This window comes from Sturnira hondurensis, unplaced genomic scaffold, assembly GCF_014824575.4.
Source record: "Sturnira hondurensis isolate 20B ecotype Veracruz unplaced genomic scaffold, ASM1482457v3 Scaffold0017746, whole genome shotgun sequence".
Classification (NCBI taxonomy): domain Eukaryota; kingdom Metazoa; phylum Chordata; class Mammalia; order Chiroptera; family Phyllostomidae; genus Sturnira; species Sturnira hondurensis.
This window is the reverse complement of record NW_028090377.1, coordinates 182,943-198,241: the sequence shown is the minus strand read 5'-3', so window position 1 is coordinate 198,241 and position 15,299 is coordinate 182,943. Positions and strand designations below refer to the sequence as shown.

The window sequence follows — 15,299 nt, the reverse complement described above, 5'->3', positions numbered from 1 at the left end:
ATGATGTAAACATCTGGGTAAAAAAAAGAAAACACGTATGAAAAAATGCTCATCGTCACTAGTTATCAGGGAAATGCAAATCAAAACCATAATGAGATGTCACCTCACACCTGTTAGAAAGGCCACCATCAAAAAGACAAGCAACAGCAGGTTTGGGAGAACACACGAGGAGGGGGAAGCCTCGCGCACGCGCACGCTGGCAGGGGTGTGAACTGGCGCAGCCGCTACGGAGACCAGCATGAAGGATCCTCAGAAAATTAAAAACAAGACTCTACCACACGACCCAGCAATTCTGCTTCTGGGTATTTACCCCAAAACATGGAAACGGTTATTCATAAAGACAGAAGTACCCCTGTGCTCACTGCAGCCTTATTTACAACAGCCAAGACATGGAAACAACCTATAGTCCATCGATGGATGAAAGGGCAAGGAAGACTCGGTCTTTCTACAATGGGATGTTACCCAGCCACGAAAACTACAAAATACTGCGATTCATGACAACATGGACGGATCCTGAGAGTGTTATACTGAGTGCAAAATGTCAGACACAAAAGGGCAAAAACTGTACAATTTCACTCACATGGGAAATACAAAACAAGTAACAAATAAGCTAACAAAACACACAGAAACAAACTCATCAATAAAAACAGCAGAACGGTGGCCACAGAGAAGGGGGGTGGTGGAGGGTGAATCGGGTAAAGGGGGCAAATATAAGGTGACGGGGAAAAAACTAGGCCTGGGTGATGCACATGCAACAGAGTACACAGACATCAAAACAATGCTGTACACCTGAAATTTATGTAAGTATAGATGAGTTATACAGTTAACCAATGTCACCTCAATATCTCTAACTCTGGAAGGAAAAGAAGTCACAGGTATAGAAAACACAGACACAGCAGGCCTCCGATGGGTTCGGAAGAGGCTGCCTTTGTGGAGGAGTGGGCACTGGCAGCTGGGAAGGCAAGAGAGGGAAGGTTACCTTCACTACATCCTGTCTCTTTTTAATTTTGTGCCATTTTCCAAAACCAGAAATACCGTTTAAGAGAAAATGTGATCATCTGGAATGAGAAAGAGACGGTAATTCACCAGGCACAGAAGGAAATCAAATAAACAGATACACACACACACACACACACACACACAGACTCACCCCCCACCCCGCCCCAGCCTGCTGGTCCCCCACCCCCACCTCGCCCACCTTGCAAAGCCCACCTGGGAGGCTCTTCTCAAAGTCTCTGGGCCTTACCCCTCTCTCTCTGCCTCTCAACCTGTTCTCAAAGTGGGAAATGGGCCCTCAGGTCTTGCCTCCAGGAAGCCTCCTCCCCGCACCTGGTGTTGGGGCTCAGCCTGCCACACCCAGCCCCTCCCTCTTCCCCATCTCCCAACTCACCTGCTGGGCTGCCCAGGGCACTGGTCCTCCCAAAGGGTGCAGCTACTCTGAACAGCGGCTCATTTTGGCCTGAGGCGGAAGCTGCAAAGACAGTAAAGTTTCGAGAAAGTCCATGCGGCAAGGCCATTTGGAGCAGAGAGATGCCAGGAGGAAGAGGAGGGAGAAGGGGATGGGAAAGGAGAGTGGAGGGAAGAAGGCAGAGGAGGAAGGGAGAGAGGGATGGGGAAAAGGAAAGAGGGGGGAGAAAGTGAGAAATGGGGAAGAGGGCAGAGGAAGGAAGAGGAGGGAAGGGTGCAGGGAGCCTAGTGAAAGCCAGGGCCTTCCAGTGGGGGCTGAGGAGCCAGGCAGATGGGCCTGCCCAGAGGTGCAGGCCTGTCTTAAAGGAGAGTCAAGACTCCTCACTCTGGCCCTCCCCCAGGACCAATGGTAGGGAGTGGGTTGTGGTAGAAATTACTGGCCTGGCCAGGAGGCTGGACACTCCTGAGGGAAAGACCCCAGGGAGGAGGTGCACACAGCCCCATAGCTGAGGCAGTTTCCCCAAAACACAGAGCCTGTCAGAGAGGCGGGGGACCCTGGGGAGATCCAGGGAGGCAGAACCCTCTCCACTAAGCCTGGAGGCCAGTGGGTGGGACAGGAAAAGAGGGGCTGCAACTGAGGCAGGGGTATGAGACCACAGAGGCCCATTCCTGAACATGGATAGGGGTCAAAAGAAGTGTTCCCAGCCAAGAGAAGAGAACAAGCCATCCCTGCAGGCACACCACCAGCCAGCTCAGACGGCCCGGGCTCTGTTCGGGATGGGGTGGAATGGGCAGGTCCTGGTCAGAGCCAATGGCAAACTGCTAGGCTCTGCACGAGGGCTTTTTGATGTACTAGTCAGGTATTTATCTCAAGTGGACTCAACAATTATTTCTCAGGACACAGCTAAAATAGAGGTATGTTTCAAAAGTGAGTATTTTAAAAATAAATTTTAAGTAATTAGTACTTCAGGAAGAATTGGCAAAAAATGGCAATCCTACTCACATGAAAATTTAAAAAATAGACAACATAAATAGTCCTTACTGTATGCCAAGTACCTATGCACTCTTTATCAATTTATTTAATCCTCACAGCAACTGTACGAGGTACATACCTCATCCCATCAAGAAAAAGAAACTGAGGCACAGAGAGTTTAAATAACTTGCCTAAAATCGCACAGCTAGGAAAGGGGCAGTCTGAATATAGTACAGACCCACAGAATAAAGTGTGCTGTATGAGATACACCCTGGGGACTACCAGTCAAGACGGAGGCGTAGGGAAATATGCCTCGCCCCCTCACACAACTACAGCCAATAATACAACTAGACTAGAAAACAAGCATCACCCAGAACTGTCAGAAAATCAAGCTGTGTGGAAGTCCAACAACCAAGGATTTTAAAAAGCTACATTCACACAGACGGGTAGGAGGGGCGAAAACATGGAGACATGCGGAGGGGTGTGGAGAGGTGTGGAGAGGCATGGAGTGGAATGGAAAGGAGCAGAAATGGGAAGAGGTAGTCCCACACCCACATGCGGTGGATAAAAATTAGGAGGGACACCTCACGAGTGAGGGAGCCCAGCCCCAGACCAGCCCAGGGTTCCAGTGCCAGGAAGAAAAGTCCCACAACTTCTGGCTGCAAAAACCAGTGGGGGTTGGGAGGCCGGAAGAAACTGTGGGATTCTCAAGAGACTCCTCTTTTTTTTTGTATAAATATTTTATTTATTAATTTTTAGACAGAGGAGAAGGGAGGGAGAAAGAGAGGAAGAGAAACATTAATGCATGGTTGCCTCTCGCACACCCCCTACCGGGGGCCTGGCCTGCAACCCAGGTATGTGCCCTGACTGGGAATCAAACCAGTAACCCTTTGGTTCACAGGCCTGTGCTCAATCCATCGAGCTACACCAGCCAGGAAAAGACTCTTCCTAAAGGGCCCACAACAGACCTGGACTCATGCAGACCGACTCCCTCTGGCATTCAGCACCAGGACAACATCTGAAAGGGCACCTCTGGCATGTGGGGAGAAAGTGAAGTGACTGACAACAGGGGGAATGCCAGGAGATGGCTTCCTCCTGGGCAAAACTCCAGAGACCAGGCGGCGGCACTGTCTTCTCTCCAAGCCCTCCCTCACACAGAGCCACAGAGCAGTGAGACAGGTTGCACCACCCCGGTGATTACCTAAGGCTCCACCTCATACAACTTACAGGTAGGTGCCTTTTGTACAATAGGCCACGCTACTAAGACAGGGAGTCAAAGCAGCTCTACCTAATACACAGAAACAAACACAGGGGAGATGCCAAAAGGAGGAGACAAAGAAACATGGCCCAAATGAAAGAACAGAACAAACTCCAGAAAAAGAACTAAATGAAATGAATATAAACAACCTATCAGATGCAGAGTTCAAAACACGGGTTATCAGGATGTTCCAGGAACTCAATGGCTACTTCAACAGCATAAAAAAGATCCAGGCAGAAATGAAGTTTGTATTAAGTGAAATGATGAAGAATCTATAGGGAACCAACAGTGGAGGGGAAGAAGCCGAGAATCAAATCAATGATTTGGACCACAATGAAAAAAAAAACCATTCAATCAGAACAGCAGGAAGAAAAAATAATTTTAAGAAAAGGAAAAAGAGGACAGGGTTAGGAACCTCTGGGACATCTTTAAAACATACCAACGTCTGAATCATAGGGGCATCAGGAAGAGGAAGAGCAAGAAATTGAAAACTTATTTGAAAAAAATAATGAAAGAAAACTTCCCTAATTTGGTGAAGGAAATAGACCAACAAGTCCAGGAAACACAGAGAGTCTCAAACAGAATAGACCCAAAGAGGAACACACCAAGTCATATCATAATTAAAATGCAAATGATTAAAGACAAAGAGAATCTTGACACCATGCCCCTTTCCTTTCTTGGAGAGTGAATAAAAACTTTACTTTCTACAAAAAAAAAAAAAAAGAGAGAGAGAGAGAGAATCTTAAAAGCAGCAAGAGAAAAAGCAGACAGTTACTTACAAAGGAGTTCCCATAAGACTGTAACTTATTTCTCAAAAGAAACTTTGCAGGCCAGAAGGGACTGGCAAGAAGTCTTCAAAGTGATAAAAAGCAAGGACCTACAACCTAGTTCACTCTATCCATCAAAGCTATCATTTAGAATGAAACGGCAGGAAAAGTGCTTTCCAGACAACATAAAATTAAAGGAGTTCTCATCGTCACCAAGCCATCATTATATGAAATGCTAAAGGGAATTACGGTATATAAGAAAAAGAAGATGATCAGCCCTGGCTGCTGTGGCTCAGTGGACTGAGTGCTGGCCTGTGGACCAAAGGGCCACCAGCACAATTCCCAGAGTCAGGGCGCAGGCCCGGGTTGCAGGCCAGGTCCCCAGCAGGGGACACTCAAGAGACAACCACACATCGATGTTTCTCTCTCTCTCTCTCCCCCCCTCCTTTCCCTACTCTCTAAGAAATAAATAAGTAATTCTTAAAAGCAAACACTTTAAAAAGAAAAAGAAGATCAAAAGGATGAACATTAAAACAGCAATAAATTCACAACTATCAATCACTGAATCCAAATAACAAACTAAGCAAACACGCAGAACAGGGACAGGATCATAGATACGGAGAAGGGGGAGGGGGCAGGGGCCATGGAGGAAAAGGTGCAGGGATTAAGAAGTACAAATTGGTGGGTACAAAATAGACGGGGCATGTTAAGAATAGCATAGGAAATGGAGAAGCCAAAGAACTTATATGCACGACCCTAGAAATGAACTAAGGCAGAAGATTGCTGGAGTTAATGGGGGTACCAGGTGGATGGGGGCAAAAGGGGAAAAATTAAAACTGTGATAGAACAATCAATAAAATACATTTTAAAAAAATACACACTGGAGCCCTGACTGATGTGGCTCAGTGGGTTGGGCAGCATCCTGCAAACCAAAAGGTTGCCGATTTGATTCCCATCCAGGCACGTGCCTGTGTTGCAGGCCACGTCCCTGGCTGGGGACCTGCAAGAGGCAACCAATCAATGTTTCTCTCACCCATCGGTGTTTTTCTTAGTACCAAAAAAACCCCCCAAAAACAAAAAAACCACACACACACAAGAATATAAACAATCTCAATACTTTTTCTATTTATTACATAATGGAACAATATTTTGGCTATTTGAATAAAATATATTATTAATATTAATTTCATGTTTCTTTTCATGTGTACTAGAAAATTTTAAATTGCACTTGCCTTGAATTATATTTCTGTTGCACAGCGCAGCTCTAGACTCTTAACTACTCTGCTCACTGCCTCCCAAAAGTGGCAATTAACACTAACTGACCAACTGACCTGCTATGCAGGCTGGGCCCTGTTCTAATGGTTCGACATGGACTGCCTGATGATGACCCCAACCTCACTATGGGAATGACCAGGGCTGGAAAACAGGAAACCACTTCTGATCTGCAGAGGGCCCAGCCCCATCCTGGGCCTCTCTCAAGTTCCTACTCCCGCACTAGAGGCTTCAGGCCAAGGTCAGACTCAGCGACTCCACACCTACAACCCTCTAGGATAGCTCCATTCCAAACACTGGAAGCAGGAGCCAGACCTCAGACTTGCCCTCCAGGAACCTCAGGAGCTGGGGGGTGGGGTCAGATATCACCCAGCAAGCAGAAACAGCCCACGTGGCCCTCACCAGGCCAGGGGTCAGGGAAGGCTTCCTGGAGGAGGCAGCTCCTTAAAAAAAAGAAGTTTGGAGCAGTGCCCTGCTGAGCCATGCCAGAGCTTGAGGCAAAGAAAGAATCAGCAATACTGAACTTCTTTATTTAAAATTTGGATATTTTGTTTATCTTGGACTTTTTTCATTTAATATCGACTTTTTAAAATATATTATTTATCTTGACCACTGAGTTTTTGTGCTCCCCCCTGCCAAGTGTTTAAGTCCTTCAGCTGCTGCGGCACATCACTGAGTTTCCACCCCCAAGAGGCAGGGACCCAGTCAGAGGGGAGCGCCATCCTGTTGCAAGAGCACGGTCACAGGTGGGGGGCTCTCCTCCGGACCCACCCCAGAGGCCCAGCTTGGGACTCAACATCCCCCCATCCCACCCTGCCCCTGCCTCTCCCCCGCCTCTCCCCCATCTCCCTCCAGTCCTCTCTGCTGTGCCAACCCATCCCATCCTGCCACTGCTCAGGACCTCCCACAGTTCCCCGTGCCCTCAAGTCCAGCCACTGGGACTGTCATTTGACCTGCTCCAGCCTTGACATTTACAGATGCAGAAACAAACACCCACAGAGAGGAAGTGACTTGCCTAAGTTGCCTGTGACATCCCCCAAGCCCCAGCCAGGCTGAGCTGGCCCACAACTCCCTCCATTTCAGGTTTTTTGTTTTTGTTTTGTTTTTTTTCTGCATCAGGCACCAGCTTGGCACACAGGAGCCCCCAAAAGTTTCCTCACCTTCAAGTACTAATTACATACTGCCTCCTCCAGAAAGTTCTCCTTGACTGCCCTTGGGTTCTTAGGCCTCAGAAACTGGGCAATGCAGCTCAGAATTGCTTCTGTTCTATCTCTGGTTGTTCCATCTGTGGGGGTCCATCTCCATCCAACCCCTAACCTGGCCTGGGGTGCCCAGAGAGCCTTCACCCCTTTATGTGCCCCTGCCCTCCACAGGAGAGCCCAGGACCTGAGTAGGCTCACAGGGCACTCCATCCAGAGGTAAGTAAAGGTCCTCTGGAGTCTCTAACCTTTTTCCAGGTCTGCCCTGAGTCCCTCTTGCTGGAGCCACAGCTGTTATCCTTCTGTCCTCTAACCACCATTGTAACCCCCAAGGGCAGAGTTTAAACCATGTCGCCCCTTCTCTGCCCCAGCGCGGCATGTCCCCCACGCCATCCCCACCCACTACTGATGAGACACACCAATTCCGACGGGCCGGTAGGCCGGTGGCCCTTCCTCAGGGACAGGCACACACCCGTGTCCTTCATCTAGGTGCTTACCTCTTGCCCAACTGCTGCCAATTTCCACTTTCATCTTGGTCACCCCCACAACAAGCCCAAGGCCTGGTATTTTTATCCCATTTCATGGAGGTTGTGTGAGATGAAAACCCACCCAGGGCCCGTAGAGGATGTGACTACGGCTGTCGGGGGTGGGAAGGCTCCCAGAGGGCACTCCTGAATGGGGGCCCTTGAAGGGTACAGAGGAGCTTGCCCTTCCAGCAAAGGAAACTGCGTGCTCGAGGCCCAGGGATGGGTTAGGACCTGACAATGTGGCGACGGGGGGGTTTCAGTGGGCAGGAACAGAAAATGTGCAGAGACAGTAGTGATGTGCAGAGAGGTTTGGAGACCCTCCCTTGGGTGTCCACGCAGCCTGCTGACCACGTGGATGACAGCATCCACTGCATTCTGACTCACGTGAGTGGGTCTGGCCTAAGCCAGGGCAGCCTTGCCGGTCCCTGGTCCTTCCACACTCAGGGCTGGAGTCCCCGAAGTCAAGACCCTTCCTCAGCTGCATCTTCAGATCTCCCCTCTACACTGAGCTGGGCTCTGGGTTCCAGGGAAGGCCCACAGTGTGGGGACGAGGAGGGGAAAAGGCAGGCTCAGGGGTCTAGACCTGAGACCTGAGCTTACCCACCCCCACCATTCTCTCCCCTGCACAGCCCCCCACCCCAGGCAGGCTGAGCAGGGACCCCAGCGTCCAGACCTCAGGAAACCCCTCAGAGCTCCCCACACAGGAACCGAGGGCTCCACCCATTCAGCTTTGGCCAGGCCACACCCTACCCGTACCACAAATGCACACCTCACACCACCAACAGGGACACACACCTCCCACTGGACCCGGCAGTCACACAGATCTGTACACACACACACACACACACACACACACACACAGGCTTCATTCCCCACTCTCCCCACCAACAGCTGGACTTCATACAACTGCATCAGAACTCCCCCACCCATGTCCAATACCCCCCTCCCTCCAGCCCAGTCACCAGGGGATACCTATGGGCAGGGCCACCCTCAGTCTGCAGAGTGCTCTCAGGACTCCACTAACAGAGGCAAAGCGCTTTAGAGACACTTCCCTTCCAGATGAGGAACTAGGTGGGGGCTGGGCTCCCAGCCCGGAGGGTGCAGAAGTGGCTCCCACTGCTCTGCAGAAGCCAGCTCCCCGCAGCACCAGGCGAGGCAGCAAGCAGGTGCACAGTTGACCAACCCCTGGGCCGAGAAGCCTATTTTCTGTCTCTCAGGGACTGGCAGCCACTGCAAACTAGTCCCAGGGAGGCACACTGGAGGCTCCTGCCCTGCCCCCACCCTGAATCTCTGCCCTGTACCAATTTTCTCCCCCATCTCATCTGTGCTGTGGCCTGTCTTCTGGTATCCCAGGAGCAGTAGGGGAGGTCAAGAAGCAGCCCTCAGGCCAGTGAGGACTGAGTTGGGGGCCCCAGGGTCTAGGCACATAAAGAGCCACATCAGTCACCTGGTAGCACCACTAGCAACTCCTGGGCTCCAGGCCAGGGCCCCCACCCTGCAGAACACAGGGCAAGTCCCCGTTCCAGTCCTGGCTCCACCTCCTCTTACCTGAAGCCCTGCGCAAGTCAGGTCACATTCTGAGCCCCAGCTTCCCCTCCACAAAGCAGAGCTGCCATCCACATGACTGTGAAACGTCACCAGGTGTGTACCAGCGGAGACATGGGTCATCTGCTCTCTCCTATGCTGCTAAGACAGACACTTCCGGTTCCTAGCCCCAAGAGGCCCTTGGTGTTGGTCTTGTAGCCAGGCTCCAGTCTGGACCCCCTCAGCGCCCTGGAGCTCTCGGTTACCCCAGACGCCAGTGACCACCACACTCTGCCTCCAGCCATGTTCCCCCACCGGGGTCCAGGACCGGATACCCCACCATCCCCTGGAGCTCCTCCTGGGTGGGCCTGGGCACCGCCCAGTCCCCATCCCACACTGAATTGACCAGCTCCCCTCTCCAGATAAAGCATGGCTGCCTCCAACCTACAAGGGGCCGCTGAGCAAATCAAAACATGACTCTTCCCTCAGGAGCTTCCCCACACCAGGGCTCCCAGCAGGCGCCCTGGGCAGCCCGGGTGTGGGGAGCTCACTGGTGGGCTCTAACAACCTCCTTGGGGCGGTAAACAGAGTTTTATTAATGACCAAAGGACATCGACGACTAAGTGCCTCCCTGGCTGGTGTGGCTCAGTGGACTGAGTGCCAGCCTGGGCCTGGAAACCCAAGGGTGACCAGCTGGATTTCCCACCAGGGTACATGCCTGGGTTGCGGGCCTGGCCCGTAAGAGGCACCCCATGCGTGTTCCTTTCAAACACTGCTCTTCTCCCTCACTTTCTCTCTCCATTCCCCTCTAAAAGTAAATAAATAGGTAAATCTTAAAAAAAAATAAGACTAAGTGACCACGGACATCCCTGACCTCAGTCTCAGGCCTGGCCTTAACTCTCACCCTAATCCTGAAAGACTATCACTTTTTATATTGTTTAAAGTCTTTACTGTTGGGAATCACTTTTATAATTAGAAGGGAAAATGATAAAAGTATTTAAGTCTATTAGAATTGAGTTTGTTCCTCGCACTGTCATCACGAAGCAGCTTTATTACTTTAGAGACGACACGAGCACACTGCCAAGAGAACTACTGTAAACAAAACCACTGATTTCCCGGGCGAGAGGAGACACTGAGACCCGAAGCTTGCTCCCTTCCCTGATCGGCTCACCTTCCCAAAGGTCTAAGATGTAGTTTATCAGGTCCCCTCACGGGGACCCAGAGGGCAGTGACAAAGTGCAGCTCCCAGACGTTCAAATGGGAAATGGGCTGAGATCCATCAGTAAACACGGGAGCCTCCAGGGTCCCTGCGGTTTGTCCTTTAACAGCTCCTGACCCCACCCTGGCCCTGACCCTCAGCCCACATTCCCCCAAATCTCACCCAGGTGTCCCCGGTGCCCAAGCCCCACCCCGGAGAGGGTCAGATAGGGAGTAAGGCGTAAGGATGCAGCGTGAATGTCTGAAGCATCTTGCCTGCAAATAAACAACACTGAAAGCCAAATGGTTGGGCTTCTAGGCCTTGTCAAAGAGTCTGCGACATCTGAATCCCCCTCAGCCCTACCATGTACCCCTCACCCCCAGGTGGATCACTCCGGACCATGCCCTGGACCTTCCCCTAACTGCCCTCTCATTACCAGGATGCTGACACATCACCTTCCTCTCCATCCCCATGGCCCCCACCCACCGCAGGCCTCCCCACTCTGCCTGGACCCCTCCGCTCTCCTCCCTTCCTCCTGCCCTTCCCCCACCCGCAGCCAGGGCACCCTCTAACCTACACCTCTAACCTGCCACAAGGCAGAGTCCTAACTGGAACCCTAAACCCACACCCCTGATGCACATCCACCTTCCCTATGCCCACCCCTCACCCCCGACCATTCCCTCTTCAGGCTTCACTCAGGCCCTCCCACCTTAAACGGTGACCTAGCCAGCCCCACAGCGCCTGTGGAGACCTGGGGCACTCCCACCAGGAGAACCGGGACTCTGGACTGGCCCTCTGACCTTGGTCACAGACACACCCTACCTGGTTGGGGACTTCCCTGGCAGGGCAGGGAGTGCCTCCCCAACCAAAACTGCTGGCCCAGGGGAAGCCTGAAGTGTTCCAGGTAATTGCGGGAAGATCCTCCTCTGTGACCACTGCCCCCCTTAACACTAAATAAGATAGAAACAGGAAGAAAGAGGCTAACCACAATGGGGGTGGGAGTGCACAGCTGACAATGGACTCCCAGGCAGCAAGAGTGGACAGGACCAGAGCCACATGCCGGGCCCCCCACCACTCACCAGAGGAGTTGAGGGCCATCCCTGGCCCTGAAAGGGAAGGGGAAGAGAGGGCTGCGGGTTCCACCCTGAGTGACCAGGAACCTGACAGGCACCCGCCTGGGACAGGGACTTGGAGGTGCAGCCCAGGAGAAGAGAGACCTGAACTTGTCCTCTCTCTAGGTGGCCCCTGAAATGGAGAAGCCGGAAGAGAAGCGGCCCCATGCTGCTGGCACCTGAAAGGGGAAGCTGCCTGTGCTGGTGGGTGGAGGTGACCAGATGGGCGGGGTAGGGGCCAGAAGGGAGAGCGGGAGAGGGGACCAGCCCCACGGGCCCTGGCCTACACAATCAGACGTGTGACCACAGCCCCCTCCACCACATAATCAGACAACAGACAGGAAGGTTCCTGAAAAGGCCCCTCCTCTCCCACTCGGAGAGAGCATTCTAGCCCATTTATCATCCAGCCATACCTGCTTAAAGATCACGGTTATGGAGTGCTTACCACCTACCGGGCATGTGCTAAACACGTTACATAGATTATTTCATGTAATTCTCCCAGGGGTGTCCAACCTTGTGGCGTCTCTGGCCCGCACTGGAAGAAGAGTTGTCTTGGGCCACATATTAAATACACAAACACTAACGAAAACTGATGAGCACGAAAAAGGTTTTAAGTAAATTTATGATTTTGTGTTGGACCACATTCATAGCCACCCCGGGCTGCCTGCGGCCCACGGGTGGCGGGTTGGACACCCCTGCCCAGACAATTTGGAAAGCGGACGGCTTGCCCAAATGACACAGGAGCCAGAATCAGACCCACGGGCTGCCTGGGCCCTGCTTCCACTCCATCTCCCCAGAGGGCACCAGACAGGCAGGGAGCAGGGCGGTCAGGCAGGAGTGGAGGGTGCGTGCAGGCTGAGAAGGGCCTGGAAGGCCATGGAAGACACTCGCCCTTGCTGACCAGGTAACAGGAAGTCATGAAGGGCAGCAGGGTGCCCTGCGACCAAGCATGGGGTGACAGACAGGCGGGTGGGCGGGGGTTCCTCCTGCTGTGAGACTTGGAAATCCACAGCTTTTCTGAGTCTGTTTCATCATCTGCACCATGGGGATTATAGCAACTCCACTTTGCAGACTTGTGAGGAATAAATGTAGGCCCGTGAAAGAGATCCCCAGTCTGGCCGGTTCTCACTCCCGGGGACTTCCCACCTCCCTCAGAGAGAAAGCCAGAGCCAGCACATGCATGGCCCACCAGGGCGGCTGCTCGGCCCGGCTGCTGCCCGCCTCCCTGCTGTTACTCCTCACGCTCCATCTTGGGGGTGGGCACTAGAGCTCCCTCTGCCTGGAAGGCTCTTGTGGACACAGATGTGACTCACTGCCATTCTTGCCCAGCACCTGCCCAAACACAAGGCCTGCCTTCCATGGCCATTCTACCTAAAAAGTGCCCCGATCAGTCCTCACCTCCTGACCCTGTGCCATTTCTCAGCATCCCACTTACCAGTACTGGAACACAGTATTCTATATTTATTGTTCAGTGTCAGTCTCAGCTGGAGGGCCGGGACACTGTCTCATTCACAGTTCTATCCCCTGTGGCTAGAAACGCCCAGCCACAAGGAGAAGGGATGAATGGAAATCTACAAAGGCCTGGCTCACTGAGGTCAGGAGCTTGGGATGGGACTCGGGCCTGTGACATGGGTAGGGAGAGAAATGGATGGCTGAGTCAGGTGACAAACATTCAATTCTGAGAACCCTTGGCACCCTCCATGACTAAGCCTGACAGGTCCTTCTGCCTCTGAGGCCAACCCAGCCACTTCCTACTGTGCTGGCCCATAAATACTGCTGGGTTGGGGGCCGCTTGTTCACAGGAGAAAGTGCTGATTCTCAGACCCCCAGAACTGCCCACCCCTACCCTGCCCCCCCCAGAACAGGTCGGAACCACCTGGACTTCCACAAGTGTCCGAGACCAACAACCCCCGGCCCCAAGTCAAAGCTCCTCCCTCGCCAACCTGCTCTTTCCATAGCCGCCCACCACCCAGTGGGGTCCAAAGGCCTCCACCCTCTAGTTTCTGCAGGTTACTCCTCCTCTCCTGCTCACTACCCTTGGCCCCACTGCCTGACAATTTACCTCCAAGACTTGACTTGGTTTATACTGTTCTCTCTGTCAGGAACTCTCCACCCCCACAACCACCTGCTCTGTAGGCATTTAGAGACCCACCTAGTTTAACCTTTCCCACTTCCAGAAGGGGAATGTGAGCCCCAGAGAGAGGCAAGAACCTAAGCAAGGCCACCCAATAAGTCAAGACCAAGGCCCTCCTGCCCCCACCCCAGCCTGAGCACCCATCCCCTTCCACATGCCTGTTCCTTGAAAGAACTGAGAGGGGGAGTTTCTCCCAGGTGACTTCGCAGATACTGAAGCAACCCCCCTCCTCCCAGTGTGCCGGCTAGGCTGGCCCTGCACTGATAAATGTGGGTTTTCAGGCCACAGGCTGTAGAGGCTGGTAAGTGTCCTAGTTCATGTCCTGGAACAGAACCACCAGACAACCCCTGGATCTTCAGCCTCCCTGAGCTTGGTGGGTCCATCTTTAAAGCTGAGAAGACAGAGGGAGAAGGAACGGCCCTAGTCCGAGGGGAGAGGTAGGCGACCAAACAAGAGAGGCCGCAACCCAGAACTGTTCTGTGGTTCTCGGACTTCTCCCAGTCTCCGGCCCTGCACTCAGGGTGGCCCTTTCCCCCGCCAGGCTTGGGAGGCCTTTGGGAACAAACTGTTGCATTTTAACTGCAGACACACAAAGCGGCCCATCTGGAGGTAAGGCCCCACTCCAGTGGGTGAAAGCTTCACCCACCTCATCTACCAAGGGCTGCAGAGCCAAGCTCTTCCTCCCCCAACCCAGCAGGACATCGACTGCTGGGCACACCCATACACAGGGAAAAGCACGGGACCTTCAAGGGCGAGTGTGGACCCAAGAGTGCACAGGTGCACCCACAAGCACACTCATAGTGGCCCCAGAGGGTTGTGGAGCAGGAAGGGGATCCCTGGGCCAGAAAAATCTTCCAGGATGGGGTGCATCTCCTTCACAGGAGGTAACAGGCCTTCCCACCAGGGACAGCTCCGCTCTCTGCCCAGCACTCTTTTGGGGCAGCTGCTGTGCCCACAGGCCCAGTGGGCACCAGAAGCAGCTGGGGCAGGAGCTGTGAGATACTCAAAGGCTCCAGGGCTCCAGGCTCTGATCACTACTCCAACCCCCAAGACTGACCCTGGGCCTGCTGAACCACATCCTGCCCCCAGAGGACTGGTTTTTGCCCAGCAGCATGGCCCAGACCTTGCTCTGTGACCCAGCCAATCACCAGCCTTCCTGGGCATCCCCTCAGACCTACCCCAGTATTCAGGAAGACAGTTCCACCACTATCGCATGAAAAGGAGGCCTGGCCCCTGTCTGCCCCCTCCGCACTCCCCACCGAGTCCCTTGCAGGGCCTGGTTCTCAGATTTCTTGAGAGAGGGCAATTGGGCATGTATGCTGGGTTGGTGGGTGCAGAGAGTGCACAGAGCCTGGCGACCAGCATGCCCCCCAAGCGGCCCTGGGAACTCTACAGTCCTCATCTGCGTGGCGCCAGCTGGCCAAGATGTGGCAGAGACCACCTAGCTCTTAACTCAGGGTCCACCCTACCCAATTTGGGGGTTTGAGAGTCCTATCATAGACTCACAGAACCTAGAATTTTGGAAATTTGGAAGCTGGGAATCAAAGGTGCATAAAACCTTAGAATCCTTGAACCCCTAACACCTAGGATCTCAGACTCGGAATCCTAAAACTGCAACTGCTCCATATAAGGAGAGGGAGGGTGAGAGTGGAGAGGCATGGAGAAGCCCCCACCTCAACCTGCCTCACCTCTCACCTGCCCGTTTGGTCAGTGGCTGTCCACATCTGGGGGTGATAGACCTCGGAGGTTCCAGGGGCTGCTGCTCCCTGCTCCCTCCCTGAAGCTCCAGGGGAGCTGAGTCCATTGAAAATAAGTGACCCAAGGCCTCTCACTGAGCCGAAGGTCAGGGGTGTACCATGGGCTCCTGATTGCAGGCCTGACTGTAGGCAGAGCCCTGGCTTTGCATTATGGAAGGAGGGGAAGAGAGA

The 15,299-nt window shown here is 53.0% G+C and overlaps 1 protein-coding gene across 5 annotated transcripts in view; it reads right to left on the bottom strand.

The window, feature by feature from the left end:
* Window positions 1-15,299, bottom strand: part of ARAP1 (ArfGAP with RhoGAP domain, ankyrin repeat and PH domain 1) — a 69,057-nt gene that overhangs the window by 48,453 nt on the left and 5,305 nt on the right. For 3 of the 5 annotated variants that reach the window (XM_037068594.1, XM_037068598.1, XM_037068596.1), the window contains exon 2: window positions 1,391-1,471. The gene's annotated coding sequence lies outside the window, so the exon portion shown is untranslated. Of the gene's footprint in view, window positions 1-1,390; window positions 1,472-8,375; window positions 8,395-11,204; window positions 11,370-15,299 lie in introns of those variants that run through there. The other 2 variants (XM_037068595.1, XM_037068597.1) reach the window with 2 other exon arrangements.